Below are 17,814 nucleotides of genomic sequence, written 5' to 3'. Positions count from 1 at the left end.
TGCTGAAATATTTTATGAAAAAAGAAAAAAGCCTTGCTGACTTCTCTGAAAGTCAAAAAATCAACAGTGTCATTAAGCTCTGGGAAATATGAGACAGAATTTAATATTAAAAGTATGTATCAAACATGCACCTGATGTAGTTCTGAACAGTAATAACAAACTTCATGATAAATCACTCTGCCATATCTTAGTCAAGCCGTCAGAAGCACATTGCAACAAAGTGCCAATGCACGATGTACAAGAAAGTATACATTTAGAAAATAAACCATTAATTAAAGAATGAAAAAATAAGAAAATTCTTAGAAACAGCCTTCATAAAATGTAAATCTTATCCTACAAGAATGAAATATAAGCAGTAAAGAAATATAAACAGCCACATACCTAATTCAGTCACATTTGACTGAATTAGGTCTGTGGCTAATTTTGTGATGAGATGCTGTCTGAATTGTTTGTGGTAGGTACAGATAAGTAAATAAACATTTGGACAGAGACAACTTTTTTATATTTTGGTTTTGTACCACAATGAATTTTAAATGAAACGCCTCAGATGCAGTTGAAGTGCAGACTTTCACTTTAATTTAGTGGGTTGGCCAAAAAGATAGCATAAAATGGATTGGACAAATGAAATAACTGAAAATAAAATGTTCATTTCTAATACTTGAAAATCCTTTGCGGGAAATGACATCTTGCCTGAAGTCTTGAACTCATGGACAGCGTCAGATTCTGGGTTTTTACTTTTTTTTAGGCCTTTACTGCAGCAGCTTTCAGCTGCTGTATGTTTGTGGGCCTTTCACTCCAAAGTTTAGTCTTCAACAAGTGAAATGCATCATCAGTTGGATTAATACTTGACCATTCAAGAATATTCCACTTCTTTGCTTTAATAAACTCATGGATTGCTTTCTATGTATGTTTTGGGTCAGTGTCCATCTAGATTATGAAATGCCACCCAATCAATTTGGCAGCATTTAGCTGGATTTGAGCAGACAGTATGTCTCTGAACACCTCAGAATTAATTCGACCTCTTCTGTGCTGTGCCATATCATCAACAAACACTAGTGCTTGTAAAACACAGCAGAGGCCATATATGAAGTGATATGCTTTGGATCATGAGCTGTTCCACATCTTCTCCACATTTTTTTCTTGCCATCATTTTGGTAGAAGTTGATATTGGTTTCATCTGTCCAAAGCATGTTTTTTCCAGACCTGTTTTTTATTTTTTATTTTATTGATTTATTTACTCTTTACCAAAGTCAAATGTAGACTTTTTTATTCTCAAAGCTTATCAGTAGACTGCAACTTGCAGTGAATGCTCTGTATTTACGTTCATGCAGTCTTCACTTTATGGTAGACTTGGATATCGATATGGAGAGTGTTGTTCACTGGGTTGGCTGTGTTGAAGGGGGGTCGCCATTGAAATTATTCTGCGATCATCCACCACTGTTGTCTTCCATTGACATCTAGTCTTTTTTTGTGTTGCTGAGTTCACCAGTGCTTTCTTTCTTTCTCAGGATGTAACAATCTGTAAATTTTGCCATTCTTACTATTGTAGAAATTTCTCGGATGGGCTTTTTCTGTTTTTACAGCTTAAGGATGGCTTGTTTCACCTGCAAGGGGAGCCTTTTAGACTGCATGTTGTCTGTTTATGGAAAAATAATCCAAATGCAACTACCAAACCTCAAATTAACTACAGGCCTTTTATCTGCTTAATTGATAATGACATAATGGAGGAATTGCCCACACCTGCCCAGGAAATAGCCTCTGAGTTATTTACTTTTGGTCCCTTTAAAAAGAGGGTGGCACATGTTAGGGAGGTGAAACTGCTAAACCCTTCATCCAGTTTAAATGTGGATACTGTAGAAAATGAAAGCTGAGAGACTACACATAATTTCCATGTCCTTTATATAACTATAATTGGAATTTGTTTAAGTAAGCAGGTAAAAAAGAAACCCCAAAAAAAACCTTACTTCAGTGTCCATATATACATGTATATATATATATATATATGAACCTAACTGTATTTTAATATAACCCAGCTTGATAGCCTTGTGACCTTGTGCTTGCTCAGCAGTGGAAAACCTATTTGAAAGCAGCCTGCTAAACTATGCATATTTGTTTCAGGCAGATGGCTGGCCCTTTTTTTCCTCTTGCTTTTTTCTTTCAACTTGTTTGGTGGAGAATGTTATAACCTCTTGTTCATGTTGCTTCCTGGGACTCTAGCCCAAAATGTTTGGTTTAATTCGTGTAGCCCTCCACTGGAACTGAAAACATGTACAACCAAAACTAATGTCTTCAGCTTCGCTTTTCAAACAGACTGGCTCGGCCAGCTGACAAAATGTACTGAGAGACGTCCAGTTGCTCCTTATATGTCCTAGTTTCTGGGGCAGTCTACAATTTTCAGAAAGGCCTAGCCTTAGAGCTGCCTCTTTGTAGCTGGAACCATATTATTACAACTGATGCATTTGCTACCAGTGTGTACCAAGATGACATTGTATAATTATTCTATAATAAGTCTCTACTCTATGCATGGTTCAGCCCAACGCAGCTATAAAAACAAAAATGTCTTGAAAATGTTCCCCTGTGGCTTTGTTTTTCTATCAAAAGCAGCTTTTAATCAGAGTACTTTCAAGTTTCAAACTCAAATTATTCTTTCTGCTTTCCAGAAACAGATAGGATTGGAAAGACGCCACTCTGAGTAGATATTCAGCCAGTGAGTTCTAGTCTAAGAATCAAAGCTATTTCAAATACACAGTGTGTTCATTTTAGATGTTTTTGAAGAAATGTACATTTCAGTGACTGCAAAATACACTGCAAAAAAAATTAACATCACTTTTGTTAGAGATGTTTGGAATATTAGAGACACAGATCAAACCATCTCTGTAATGTTGGAAAAATCGGTGAACCAACACTGGCAGTGAGCACTAGAGGGGATTCTCTAACATACACTAAAGATGGAAAATGTTATTTCCACATAATTGGTTTGCAGATAATGAAGACCACAAAAACAGTCATGCGAGATGCGCTTTTTAAATGATGCAAAATGAGGTGGTACCAGTTATGGTAACACAAAGTTTGTCAACACCTTCACTAATAAAGTATAAAACTGTAGACCCACACACTGAAGGATCAGGACACGTGATTTGCAAAGGCTCCTGCACTGCTGGAAAATAGCTCCTTTTTCATGGGCTCTCAGCCTGAAGAAAATACCCAGAGTGAGGAAACCAAGGCGTGGGCCAAAGTTCTCTCCATGACACACTGCAATAAAATGACCATTAGCAGTTTGATATGGCATACATTTTCTCCAAATTCAACTCAAACATTTCTACATTCCACATGCTGTTCTATGTGCATCACAGTGTGTTCTGACATGCCATTGTGATTTTATGTATAATTTTAGCCTAAATCAGAGCACTTTATTTTTATTGTTACCTCTACAGAATCACATTAAGTCGCATGTCAAATACAGTAGATTATTAGATGTAATTTCACAATTTTGTTAACTAATCACAAAAATATTTGCAGCCACTAGGTTGATGGAACTTACAAGGTAATTTGGGTCAATAAAAAATTAGATAAGATGTAAGACATCATATAGAGCCTATAAGTTACTGGAACCATTGTAAAGCTACAGGTAGATTTAATAGAAGATATATAACTGAAATTTTACAAAAACAATGCCTGTGAAAGGAATTTAGTTTGTAGCACAGCAAATTCACACATTGCAGTGTTTATAGTTTTCTCTGGAACTATTTTCTTATGAAAGCTCTAGTCTGTAACTTCTAGCCAACGTGGCCAAGGAATCCTTCTCACAAATGACCCCCATGACCTACTTTTTTCTTACTGTTCATTTGATTATAAACATACAGCTATCTAATGACAAAGCAATTTAAATAGGGCCTAACATACTTTCATACAGTCAAATTTCACTTTGGAGGCATGAAACATCTTGTGCTGTCCTGGAAATGTCTGATTGAAAAATACATCTACATTTTCTAATGAAATCTCTTCTAATTTTCTTCTGCAGTCAGCAACCCTGGTTCATGGAGAACTTCAGTGAGTACCCAGAGTTACTTCACCTGGAGTGACAAGGAGGCTTTGAATCACAGTTGCCTTCATAAGTAAGCCAAAACCTGCAATAAGAACGAAGCTATCTTAGATTTTCTCTACCAGACTAAGTCGATGTAACGTCAAGCCTCTCATTGCTACAAATTATCCAGCTAGAAAGCCCTCTGTGGCTGGATGGGGGTGGAGGGGGAGGCATGCTAGATGCTGAAAACCACATAACCACTCAGTGGAATGTATGTTTGTCTGAGCATGTTTATTATAATTTCATGTGGCATTCAGATCGCTTCACCTAGTGGGAGATTGTCAAGTTGTGGGAAGGTGTACTTTCAGTTTCCAATGTTGTAAAGTTACCTATTTTAAACTGCAAAGTCATTACAGGCTAATAGTGTCTCTTACTGCAAACCTTTTAAAAAGGAGATCATCAATACTGATCATAACATCTGTACAAATCGAAAATAATATTTTAAAAGTCTACTGCAGAAACGCTGAGGTTGCAATTTTATGCTGTAGTTGCATGGTGATAATGTACAGCAGTACTGTGAGAAGAAACATGATGCTTAAAAATAAATCTTCAGATTTCTGGATGATTACCATACAGAAGAACGGCTAGAATAACAGTTTCTCTGTTAGCAAAGAGGAATTCTCTGTGGGACACCAGTGTCATTTACATATTTGCTTTCATGTGTGTAAGTGCATTTTTGTACCAATCTAGTGAATGTAGGACATTTTACTAGATAAGACAATGCTGGTTGTGTTATGCAAAAAATCTAATCACCCACCGGGCACCACAAACAGACTGTGCAAAATATCAGTCATAGTTGCTGAGACGGTAAAACTGACCCTTTTGCAGCTCATATTAAATGTGCATCATAATCTACTGTATAAAGGGAAAAACCATGATAAAAGGGTTGCACTCTAGACTTATCCAGTTATTGCAGAAGTCAACCTACAAGTTTACTCGATATTTACAGAGGCCATCCTATTTTCATGTTTCTTGTCAACTAAATGTGATGAATGCTTTTGCTGCTTTCAGCAGTCAACAGAGTGTTATGGCTAGTTAAGTGGAGAGGTCTGCAATAATCTAAACATGCCTGAAGTGGCTCACATTTCATGAGTAAAAGTCTCCTGGAGGCCTTTCTCTGGCTGACAGCAGTAAAAAGCGATAGAGGAGAGGAACTGGCTGACACTGAATGTAGAGGCTGATAATCGTAGCTTGGCAATGAAAAAAAAACTCTACTGTACTGCTAAGTCATGTCTTTTTATTATACTTCAAGGGAAAAAAAATAAAAATATGAACGCTTAGTTTATTTAGCAACAACTGACTTTTGGCTTTTTAGACTTCTAAGCCATTACAACCAATAACACACTCAAAAATAACTGAAACGATGCTGTAAAAAGATGAGAAAAGACAAGAGAAATAAAGTAAAAGAAATAAGAAGAGCCAAAAATAATGACAATGCTGGGAACTTGGCACATGTGCATACATGGCTTGTGCAACGAAGACGCTTGAAATCATGAATCTCTTTGGATTTAGAGCACTTAGAGTCGCTGTTTTCATAGGCCATGAATGTTTCTCATTACTTTTGTTTGTTGTGGTCAAACATAAATCTCCGAGTCATCTTTGATCCTTTGCTTAAAACTTTTATTTACAGAATTCAGTTTCACTCTGACATTTCTACAATAGCAGCTGTTTTGATTGAGACTATTCTCATAAACAGTCTGCAATTGTAGATCAGTCTTTAGAGAGGGATGGGGTCTGGGAATACACTATAAATCTTTCAAAGCATATAACAGCAGATCAGCAACATTCAGCATTCTTTAAACTTATACTAATAAGTATTTGGTACATTTATAAAAAACAGCGTCAATGCACTGTAATGTTTTTGTTTATAGTTTTCAGTTTATTTGTGCTCTCTTTATAATTCATTACAAATCTGTTGTACATATCACATGTGTATATATATTCACCAATTCTGTATATTTGCATTAAGGTGTTTACTGTAGCATAATTGCTAATATTAAACATCACAGTTATTCCTACACCTAGAAAGATAAAGATTGGTCCAACCCTGAAAATATAAGTGGCCAATTCCAAACAGCACCAAAAGAAAATGCAAAAGTGCCCAGAAATATCAATTCTTTTCTGTTATGCACTTGACCCTCCCCTTCAAAAACAACAACAAAAAAAAACAGTATGATAGCCCAAAGCAAGTGTTAGAGGTCTACTCTATCTATTGTTTGGCTGAAAGCTGCTCTTATACTACTTAATGCTGGAGTTAGAGTTTGTTTCTCACAGATTAGTGACTAAGCTTGCCTGCTGGCTTTTTATTGCAACAGGTATATCCCCTCTGACATCTTAATGAGTGAGTACATACGTAGGTTTCCAGTCATAAAATCAGACGCTAGGGAAACTCCTTTTCCAACCAGCCATCAACTTTTTAAGATAAAACTTGCACTCAAATACATATAGGCATTTACTGAACCCAGCTGTGTGCTGAACTGCATCTTGATGATTCATTTTAACTTGGTTTTTAGCAGTCGCAGGTTTCTGGATGCATGCTCATAAGTTCTTAGAAAATAATTTGACATTACAGGACTCAACGCTGGGAATGAAACCAGTAACAACTGGGGTTCCAGTGTGTTCTCAAATAAAGCTGAACACTTTCCCTAGCTTCGTATGTTTTTTCTTATGACTGAATAATTTTTATTGTCTAAATAAATAAGAAGAAAGCACAGAAATAAGTTATAGAGCTTTGTCTGCTAAATTAACAGCATTTAAACTGTCTCAAAATATGGTCTATTTATCAAACAACTTCAGGATTTGATCAAGGTTCCAGGTGCTTAGATTATTCACTAAATGGAGAGTAACATAAAAGGTAATACAATAAACTTGTAATTGAGTGACTCTTAAGGAGATTTGTGTTGTAATTACGTATTTGCAGCTCCGGCTGGCATTCTCACTAGTCTCTTTAATTATCTTTTATGCAACTTTAAACACTGCCTAATTATTATTGTCATGACTAATAAATGTAATTGTCACATGCTGTTTTATTTATTTTTACATGTAAGTCATGTTGATATCTTTGCCAGTACACACTTGAGCACCCAAAATACAAGTACATGTGAAAAAGAAGTTGAATATGAATAAAAAAGTACAAAAAATGTGGATTACAGCAGAAGTCAAGACTCGAATCTGACCTCTAAACGAGCAATTTAAGTATCAAGAATTTAAATTGGGATTTTGGCTTCCAAGTTGCACACACTGGACTGCATTTCTTTCTGCTTAGTCAAATTTTGAAGGGTTGTCCAACTATAATTGTGTTAGGAAAATGTTGCAAATTAAGGATTAAATTGCTGAAATAATGCTCCCATTTTTTGCGAGGATTTTTTTACTAATCTTACTGTTTCTGGAATCAGTTGAGTGGTGTTCTTTTATTCTTGGCCTTTTTGATGAAAAAAACCTTGTCATACACATAGATAGCTAAAATGCTGCACCATCAAACCAAAAAGATTCAAATATGAAACAGTGAATGAACTCTGTGGCCAAGATACAATGTCACTCTACCTCAAAGCAAGAAGTGGCTAAAGTGCAAACCACACTGGCCTAAGCCCTTGCCTTCACCAGTGTATACTTCCACTGAGGGCCGAAGAGACAACTGTGGTTACAATTATGGAAAAACAAATGAATTAGATTATAGAGTAGAGCACTCATATCATCCACAATGCTGAAAATATGAATGGGCCATTTGTTTCCACTGACTACATCTTCCACTGATGGCACTATAACAATACATGGCTGGAGGAAAATACCATAAAATTTGGTCGATGAGTAATTTTGGAAGATAGCCTTCATCAAAGTCATCCATCTTTACAGCAATATTTTTTTTTATTAATATATTTCCTCCATCCTGATTGTTAATTATATTTAGAGAGACAGTTATAGTGGAAAAGGTAAAAGCAGTAGCGGCAGTAGCTTTCTACTTTCCACGGTCACCTCCCACAGTGTATTCATTGGGTGATTTCCAGCATAGTGGTTTTGGGTTAAAGAACTTGCCAGCTGGATGTAGCTCTGTTTCCACAGTGCCTGTAATCTGCTGAATATTGTGCGTCCATCCACAAGCTTCTTTAACAAGCCAATCAAAATTCTGTATTCTTAAAAACTGGAGTGGAAGAGTGGGGAGCAGAGGAACCATACGAGTTTTCCATCAGTTTATTAAAAATTTAGTTTTTATTTCACTTGAGCATAACTCTATATTGCTGATACAGTATTTATTTTATACATATTACTCATTATTAAAATTGCAGTCAAAAAAAATAACTGAACTTAAGTAATTAACATTTACACGTTTATTGCTAAATGTTTCCAATAAGGGGATGTTGCCAATATATGAGTAAATGCTGGCATCACTTTTACAAGTAAAGCAGTGAACTAGTTAACAAAAAGCAGTCTCCTTACACACGTAGACCCAGCATTCATTTGGATTATGTTTTGGACATAATGTCTAAGCCTTAACCTCTGTTAGTATTTAAATGTAGTTTTTCTTTGTTGTAATGTTGGCTATTTATGTTCTAAGTTTCTTTAAAACACAGAAAGTGTGATTGGCTCAAAGAATACAGGCAAGAAGACGATTGGACTAGAGTAATGATGTCAGCATGAAGACTGACAGCATGGGAAGATGGTTTCATGCACCCTAACACCCAGGAAAGCAGGCAGGTGAGTATTTATACATCTTGCTTCTTGAACTTGTGCATTAGCTTCATTTCTCATAATTCAGAAATTGAACAACTGTTATTTCAAATTTTTTACAAAGCAGCTCAAATAAAACTATACTGTACTACAGTTTGGTATTGTCATGTAAGCAGGTGTTTGGTAAAAAGGGTGTGGACTGCAGGATTTAGCAAAATGGAACTAAACTCAAATTCACAACTGAAGGAAGGCATAAAAAACTAGAAGGTAAATACAAAACTAAACAATAACAGGACATAATACAAACTGAATAACTGCATAATAACACAGATACTTTTTTATTGCACTGTGTCTGCACTGCCTTGTGTCTGCATTGTTCTGTTGCTGTTGTTGTTCTTGCACTTTATGTAGTCCTGTGTTGATTGTCTGTTATATGTAGCATCATGGTCTTGGAGGAACGCTGTCTTGCTTCACTGTGTAGTGTACCACTGCACATGGTTGAAATGACAATAAAGCCACTTGACTTAACTCGACTTGGCTTGAGACAGGAGACTATCAAAATAAAACAGGAAGTAACACACACACACACTGAGCGACTTAGACACAAGAGCTTGAAAAACACAGGGATGATCTCTGATGACAAGACATAGAGACGAGACTAGGAACATACTGGACATGAAAGGGAACTAACATAAAAACCAGAAATAACAAACTCAGATGCACTAGAGAATACAAAACCTGAAACTAATTAATGCAAAACTTGAATATAAGTATTTTATAAGTTTATGAAAATGAGTAAAGAGTACAGAGCAATCTCAAACCATGATGGTGGATGTACAGTACAGACAGCTACTCTAATACAGAAACTCTTAAAACCGCATGGTTCTGTATACGTACGCTCTAAACCAGTTCTAATTTAACTACTAAATACTTTAGTAACTTCGTCTACCTCCTGTTTAGTCCTTGGAAATTAGCTAGTGGAAATACCAGAACGAGCACAAAAATGCTAAAATATCCCAGAGCTAAGGCAAACTGCAGGTTTTAGACATAATTCTCACTGGATTTGTTGCTACCACTAACCGCTGTCATGTACTCAGTTATATGCAAAAACTCTGTTTGACTTTAAGCCACTTCAAATACGATTTTTCATGTTTTTATTCAACACATCAACAACATCTGGCTGTCTAAGAATGCCAACTCATTGGTTTAAGAGCAGGAGGCTGCTGGGTGGACATACAATGACATAAAAGACCAGTATGAAGATATTTGAGTGATGCTGATCCAGCGCTTTTCCAGAGGAGGTACTTATACTTTGAGCAGAAGGGACAGAACAGCTGGGTGTTTGTTTGATTATTCGTATGCTATATCTGATGTATCTTTCTGTGTAGAGGGTGGGTGAGATGGGAGCATTCATGCTTCTGTATATTTTTTGATATACTCCTGCACGTGCTTGCTTGCTCCCTGTGCATCCAAGTCAATCTGATAAGAAAAGCAACATGTCTGGAATCATTTAACCAGAGCGAGAACTCACTCCCACATGTGGAATCACTCCTTCCAACAGGACTGTCATTGTTTCCAAAGCCTTCTTCCACTATGATTCAGGTAGCATTTTTTCACTGTTTTCATACTTCCTATCAGTTATGCAGGCCACAAAAATGCAAGGATAGGATCCACGTTGAAGATATAACTATTGTGATGACCCAGTTTGATGAAACTGAGAAAGAAAAACATAATCCAATGTTTTGTAGGTTAATAGAAATTTTGATAACATGACACAGTTTAATAAACAGATAAAATTTAAGCAACAGCTCTGCAACTGATCAATAAATGGTAAATGGCCTGCATTTGTATAGTGCTTTTCTAGTCCCTAAGGACCCCAAAGCGCTTCACACTATATTCAGTCATTCACCCATTCACACACAGGCGATGGCAAGCTACACTGTAGCCATAGCTGCCCTGGGGCGCACTGACAGAGGCGAGGCTGCCGGACACTGGCGCCACCGGGCCCTCTGACCACCACCAGTAGGCAAACATGGGGTTAGTATCTTACCCAAGGATATTGGGCATGCAGCCAGGAGGCAGCCTGGGATCGAACCACCGACTTTCTGATTAGTGGCTGACCTGCTCTGCCACCTGAGCTACAGCCACCCCCATACAACAATACAACAATGAATGCTGATATTTTCTGAATTATTAGATCACTTTTCATTTTGTTACTCATAAAAAACATCCCATGTCAGAACCTCTGAACACCTTATCAACCAATGCTAGATTTCCTTTGAGGATCCTTTTTTTTTAGTTCAATATTTTAATCCTAAAAAGTTTTGCAATAATGTGTGAATTTGTCTAACAGTACTTTTGGTGATGGATTTGATGTTCTAGTGAGCATTTACAACTCCAGGATATGTATGTGTATCTGACTTGAAGTAAACCGCATGTGTTTATTGTAACAAATCTGTCATTCAGTACAGCATTGTACTCTCTCCTAAAAATTGGGATCAGTACACTTCTTCATTCCTCAGGTTTCCTCTCACTCTGGTTCACTGGGAACTGCCAATAACTATCAGCAGAAATGATCCATGTTGGTAGGATCATGTCATAGTTAGTATATTTCTCTTATTCATAAAAAGACTAATACCATGTTCAATATTCCAATATCAGGACTACTTTCAATCTATCTTCAGACAGTCAAAGCTCAGTAACATGCATGTGCATACAAACGAATCCTCTGCTTTTATATATATAGGACATATCGAAGAAATAATGTTCTGTTTTTCGGCAAGGAAAACATACTTGGTTCATCTTATTCTTTTGGCTGGTCCCTTTAATGGGTTGCCACAACAAATCATCAGCCTCTATTTTACCCTACACCCAGCAGCTTCCCCTGTCACACCAGCCTCTGCAGGTTCCCTTTCACTACATCCATGAATCATCTCTGTGATCGTATACATTTCCTCCTGCCTGGCAGCTGCATATTCAACATCTTTTGTCCAGTGTATCCACTATCCCTACTCTGCACATATTCAAACTATGTCAGCCTTGGCTCTTCAACATTGTCTCCAAAACGCCAACCTGAGCTGTCCCTCTGTTGTACTCATTTCTAATCCTGTCCATTCTGGCTACTCCAAGTAAAAAAAAAAAACCTTAACATCTTCAGCTCTGCCACTTCCACTTCTGCCTCTGATATTTTTTCAGCATCACCATCTCCAAACCACACATCATATTCGATATTACTACAATCTTATAAACCTTCTATTTTGACTCTTGTTCCTATCCTTCTGTCACAAATCACCCCTGACACTCATCTCCACCCACTCTACCCTGACTACACTCTCTTTTTCATGGCTTTTGTGCATCTGTAGTGCTCTTTCTCTCCTTGAAATCATACTGCTGCTCATTGATTATCACCTCTTTTCCTAATATAGTTTCAACAGCTATTTTCCATATCTTTGTGGTATGGCTCATCAACTTTATCTCCCAGTAGTTACTTCAACTCTGCACATCACCCTTGTTCTTAAAAATCGGTACCACTACATTTCTTCATTCTTCAGGCCTCCTCTCACTCTCCAAGACTGTATTAAACAATACCTTTAAAACATCCACTGCCCTCTTATAGACATTTCCATACCTCCACAGGTCATCTTGACAGTTCCCTTCTTCCTCTTATTAGTTCTCTGCACTTCCTGACTCACTAACTGTCATCTCTCTCATTTTCTTTATTTATTAGCTCCTCAATGTACTCTTTCCACCTTCTCAACGCACTTTCTTCACTCATTAGCACATTTCCATCTCAATTCTTAATCACTCTAACTTGCTGCACAAAAGTTCAAGCTCAATCTCTCTCCCTAGCCAATAGATACAAGTTTTTAACGTCCAGCCTCACATACGACTCACTATAAGCCTTTGTCTCTGACACCTCTCTCTTTGCCATATGCATAGCCTCCCAATACTCCTATCTACATTACTTATCTTTCTGCCTATGTTTCCCTCACCACTTAAATATATTACTTACTCTAAAGAAGCTTTGAAAAACAAAATCTAAATTCCTAACTTATTCAGTGTCTGATCTAATCGAGGATGATATTACACTAGACTTGCCCTCTATGAACCCTATGGATCTCTGTTCAGTAACATCATATTATATTATTAAGGTTTGTGAAAGATATGGCTTTAACTTAAAACCACCTCCACTTAAAACCCAAATTTGCTTTGAAGCTTGACAACCTGATGCACCCCTTTGTGGCCCTGTGTCTGAGAGTTGCAGTTGATTCATACCAGTCAAATCCATGGCTCCCCTTGTGGTGCCATGGGCGGCTAGCCACATAGTTGCCTGTGGTGAACACCACTGCACAGGCAGCACGGGAATAGAAGCTTATTGCTGGCCACCAAGTCAAGCCCTGCTCACCAAATTGATACTTTGGAACAAATATAACATAGAAAATCACATATACGCGTAAACTATGAAGCACACCCATGTGCTACTACATTTGCGGAGGGAGATGCACACGTGACACACATACATATACACACAAAGTTACAGGCTATACTTTCAAAGTTCCTGTTTAGGTGTAAGTGGGTGAGAAATGTGGGCACTTTGTTCAGTCTCTAAGAAAAGTTTGTGAGGAGAAAAAGCTAAAATAAGATTCGAAGATTGAGGGCTTTCTAAAACATTGAAATGACGGAAAAGGGCACTTGCACACACAAAAAAGTGATGTACATACAAAGAATCCTCTGCTTTTATATATAGGACATATCAAATAAATAATGTTCTGTTTGCCAGCAAGGAAAAAATAGTTTCATAGAAAGCTCTTACTGCTTTGAAAAATGTGACAAGTGGACTCTTCAGCCCCTCATATTGTCAGTAAAATTGAAAACTTCACGTCACATCAGTGTCTTATAGCTGCAGCTGTTTAACAGAAGTTGCTGTCACCCACATTTCCTTATATTGGGTGGTTTTGTTTGACAAGCTCTAGATGTGTGCTACACATACACTTAATAATCGTCCGGGCTTAAGTTTGGCTCCAGACATTTGGCTGAAGCTTGATCACACTCAATAAAGCAGCAAATACAACTAACTGACAGACCGCTTTTATTGCAATGTTTTATTGCGCTTCTAACAACACGGAAGTTATGATGAGTTGAACATTGATAAGTGACTGTGAAGTTTTGCACAACAACCTCAGCGCGAAATGAGCTCTCTCATAAAAAGGTTCTGTAAAGTTTTGTGTTTTGGCTTGACCTATTGAAGTATTCATGAGGCTTTGATTGTGCCAGCATTAATTCTGGTGCTTTTAATCTTTGACACAAGAATTGCTGTGGTGGAAGAAGTATGCTATGTAGGTTTAAAGCAAAGCACTGTGAAATTCAGCATTTTGGGCCAGCAGTGTTCGCAATTTACCACCACACAAAACTTAGTTATAACTCCATCTATCTTCTCTACAGTATCAAAAGGTTGGATTTAAATTTTTTGGATGAAATGTTTCGTTAAATATTGGTTCATAGTCATGAAATTAGGTGCAGCTATAAATGTGCAGTCTTCAAATTCAGTTTCCATAATAGTGTCAGCAGGTCAAAATGTCACTTATACTCTCTATATCCTGGATGCTCTAATAAGACCAAAAGTCTACAGCTGTTAGCTTTGAGCAGCTACATATTTGCCAATGTCAAGTCAGGCTGCTGGTGTTAAGGCCTAATTTAGCCTGATATCATTTGCTTTTAGCACCAAGCAACAATGACCAGCTGATGATGATGGAATTGATTTATCTGCTTGGGTCATAAACCAAATCAGTGAAAATAATGAAAATTTGACCTGCAGAATTCCAAAGCCTTTGCTCACATAATTTATAGTACATATTTTATCTTTTGTATGGGAAATATTAAAGTGAATTGTAAATTACAAAGTAAATATAGTTCAGTATTTCATTTTGAAACAAAGTGAAGTGTAGCTGAAAAGTGTATATAGATCAGGTGTGAGTCCTGATCAAATACATTCCCACTAATCTTTAGAATTTTTCTTGTTATTTATTTTCTTTTTTAGTAGCCTTTATATTTCCTTAATACATGTTTGCACCATTTTTCAAAATATAAGCTGGCAAAAAACAAACAAACAACAGAAACAGAGCAAGGAGAAAGAAGAGAGAAAAGGGATAATCTCAATGTAAGTCTCCATTGTAAGTTTAAAGAGTCATTAAATCTGCTTCCCACTTCCAAGCTGCACTGATGGAGTCATGGGTGCTAGATTAGCTACTTGCCCTGCCAGTGCTTGATGAGGTGAGCTTAATTTGGAACCAAGGGGTTTTCTAATTGTGGGTTTGTTTACTGAGCAATTTCGCTCTCATTCAGCAAATCCTAAGACAGACCCCTAGTGTTAGAAACTTCTATGTACACTCAGACATGATGATCTCCTTTTACTGAAACTGTTCTAATGCACACCAAGAGACAAGTCATACGGGGTGAATCTCATTCAGCTGTAAACACTCACAAATCTGGAGCTTCTAATTTGATTTGACTGGTGGTGAATCTTTCCAGAACGCCTCATGGAAGTTCTCCAAAATTAACTTCCTGAATGATCTACACAACCTCTGTGTCTATAGCTATTCTCATACCAGAATAGTACCTGGGCCAACTTTATGATGGCTCTGTGTGGAAAGATATTTGTCCCAGTTTTTAGAAAAAAGAGAAAGAGAAATCCATGTTGAAAACAGAAAAGGGGGATTAGAAAGCATGTATTAACAATAAGGTAGCAACCGGGTAACATGTTAGAAGTAACAAAAACTGTGGGAGTTGCAAGATGTGAAATATGCACAAAAGTATGTAAAAAGCACATTTCTGAGACTAAAAATTAAACTTGTGTTTTTTGGGGATTTCTCTGAACTGTAGTTTATCTTGTAAAGTACTTCTCCATGACTCCAAACGTGTATGAAGAGAAAAGCAAGAAAAGCAAATCAGTATAAGCAAACCATGACAAGTGGTCCTACGTACAAACGTATACTTTTTAGAAATGCATAAGCCCAAACTCTTGTGAACCAGTACATGCACACACTGTTAGTGCCTAAACTGTTAACTTTCTGCAAACTTGTTTGAGAAAAATAGCCTTGTTTTCAGCCTTGTAATTATGTTTTGTTTTGTTTTTACAAAGTCCAACGGGTTTTATAATACTTTGTGTGCAGAAGAAAAAAACTATAGTATTTCCTCAGTTTATAATGAATTTACCAGAAGCATCAAATGATCCTCAAATTTGAAAAGCTGTATATGTGGCTAACACTGAATGATAGGAAATTCAGGATAGAGCGTATTTAAATGCATACCTTAATACAGCGGTCCCCAACCTTTTTTGTGCAACGGACCGGTTTATGCCCGACAATATTTTCATGGACCGGCCTTTAAGGTGTCGCGGATAAATACAACAAAATAAAACTAGTACCAGTACCGAAAAAAAGAAAATTTATTCATAACACACGTGAAAAGACCAAGGAAAACCGAGTAAACGATAAAAACGATAACAAAATAACGCTGAAAACCGATAAAAACCCTGAAAACTATACATTTCACACCTGAGCCTCAACTCTCGCGGCCCGGTACCAAACGACTCACGGACCGGTACCGGTCCGAGGCCCGGGGGTTGGGGACCGCTGCCTTAATACATTTAAATGATTGAAAACTGGTCCACAAGCAGTTTTAAACAAGTAGTTGCCTTATAATTACCTTTCTTTAACTTAACAAACGCCATTTAAACACCCAAGAGAAAGTCATTGGGTTTTCACTTTAAAATACAAGCAGGCTGATCAATTAAATATATAACGTACGAAAAGAAAAAAGCTAAATTTAGTGTCTTAAAAAACAGAACAGCTTCAATTTTTCTTGTCATAAATTCCCATTGCTATGCAGTTCTTCACCATTCTTCTAAGATACATTCCCATATTTTTAAGGTTTTGATTATGGTGGTGGAGAGAGCTGACATCCTTCCAAAACCTCCCGCTGGTGTTCAGTTGAGTTGAGAGTTAGTGATTGCCAAGGCCATGAAAAGATGTTCATTGAATTTTCATACTGATTAAACTTTGTTCTTTGTGGAAGCACATACATTTATTCACTTGCAGTTTTAAGTGTACCATACTCATTCAAACAGTGTTTGACGACATTACAATATGAAGCAACGATGTGCTTTATCACTTTAATACTCCACCCTCTTTCTATCAACCTCCTCTCTCTGAAAAGGAGGGCATTGAGTGATTAATACACCATGTGTTCAGAGCACAGACGACTAAAGGAGGTGCAGTGTAGGGAAGATTAATATCTGAAGATATCCCCCACATAGGACATTAATTACAAGTATTTACACTTTGAAAATATCCAGGGGTGTTCTGTGTGAAGTAGATGGTTATATAGTCACTTTTGAAGAATACTCAGTTAACACATGGGTTAATATGGATCTAAGAGGGGAAATAATGAAAATGCTATCTATCTATCTCTCTGTTCCTGTGTGATGTTTGAAAGCGATACCTTTGTGAAATATCAGACCCACACCATCTACCTGCAATCTCCCACTCCACAGTCAGTCTATCTATGCCAGTGCCTTGCATAGAGGTAATACTTTGCTACTGTTATGGCAGTGCGTACAAAAGCAGCCAGGTGAAGACAGGAACTTGGACAGATCTTGTAAACCCGGATCCAAAGTTTACAACTGAAAACAATTAAAGGCTGTACATAACAAATAACCGGTGCTTGGTGTCTTTATACAAAACCTCATTAGCATTAGATCGGGTTGAGATTTACAGCCAGCTTCATGCCAGCAACACAGCCTGTGATTATTCCTCTGTAAATATGTGCCTGAGACCTACAGCACAGCATCTTTTCCTTTTAAGACTTGTTACTATTTTTGAGGGAAAGGATTGAAGTGTTTAAAAAAGATCATTGCGGTGCTCTAATCCGCGTCCCGTGCCACAGAAGGACATCTGTCCCACACATTGTTGCAAAGGCGTTCATCACGTGGTGAGCATTTAGAGGTGCTTCCTAGTTGCCAGCACCTTTTATTTCCATTCACCTAAATGTTTGCAAATATCACAGCA

This window comes from Perissodus microlepis, chromosome 18 (genome assembly GCF_051167445.1).
Source record: "Perissodus microlepis isolate ML-2025 ecotype Zambia chromosome 18, ASM5116744v1, whole genome shotgun sequence".
Classification (NCBI taxonomy): domain Eukaryota; kingdom Metazoa; phylum Chordata; class Actinopteri; order Cichliformes; family Cichlidae; genus Perissodus; species Perissodus microlepis.
Note: the sequence above shows the minus strand (reverse complement) of the source record.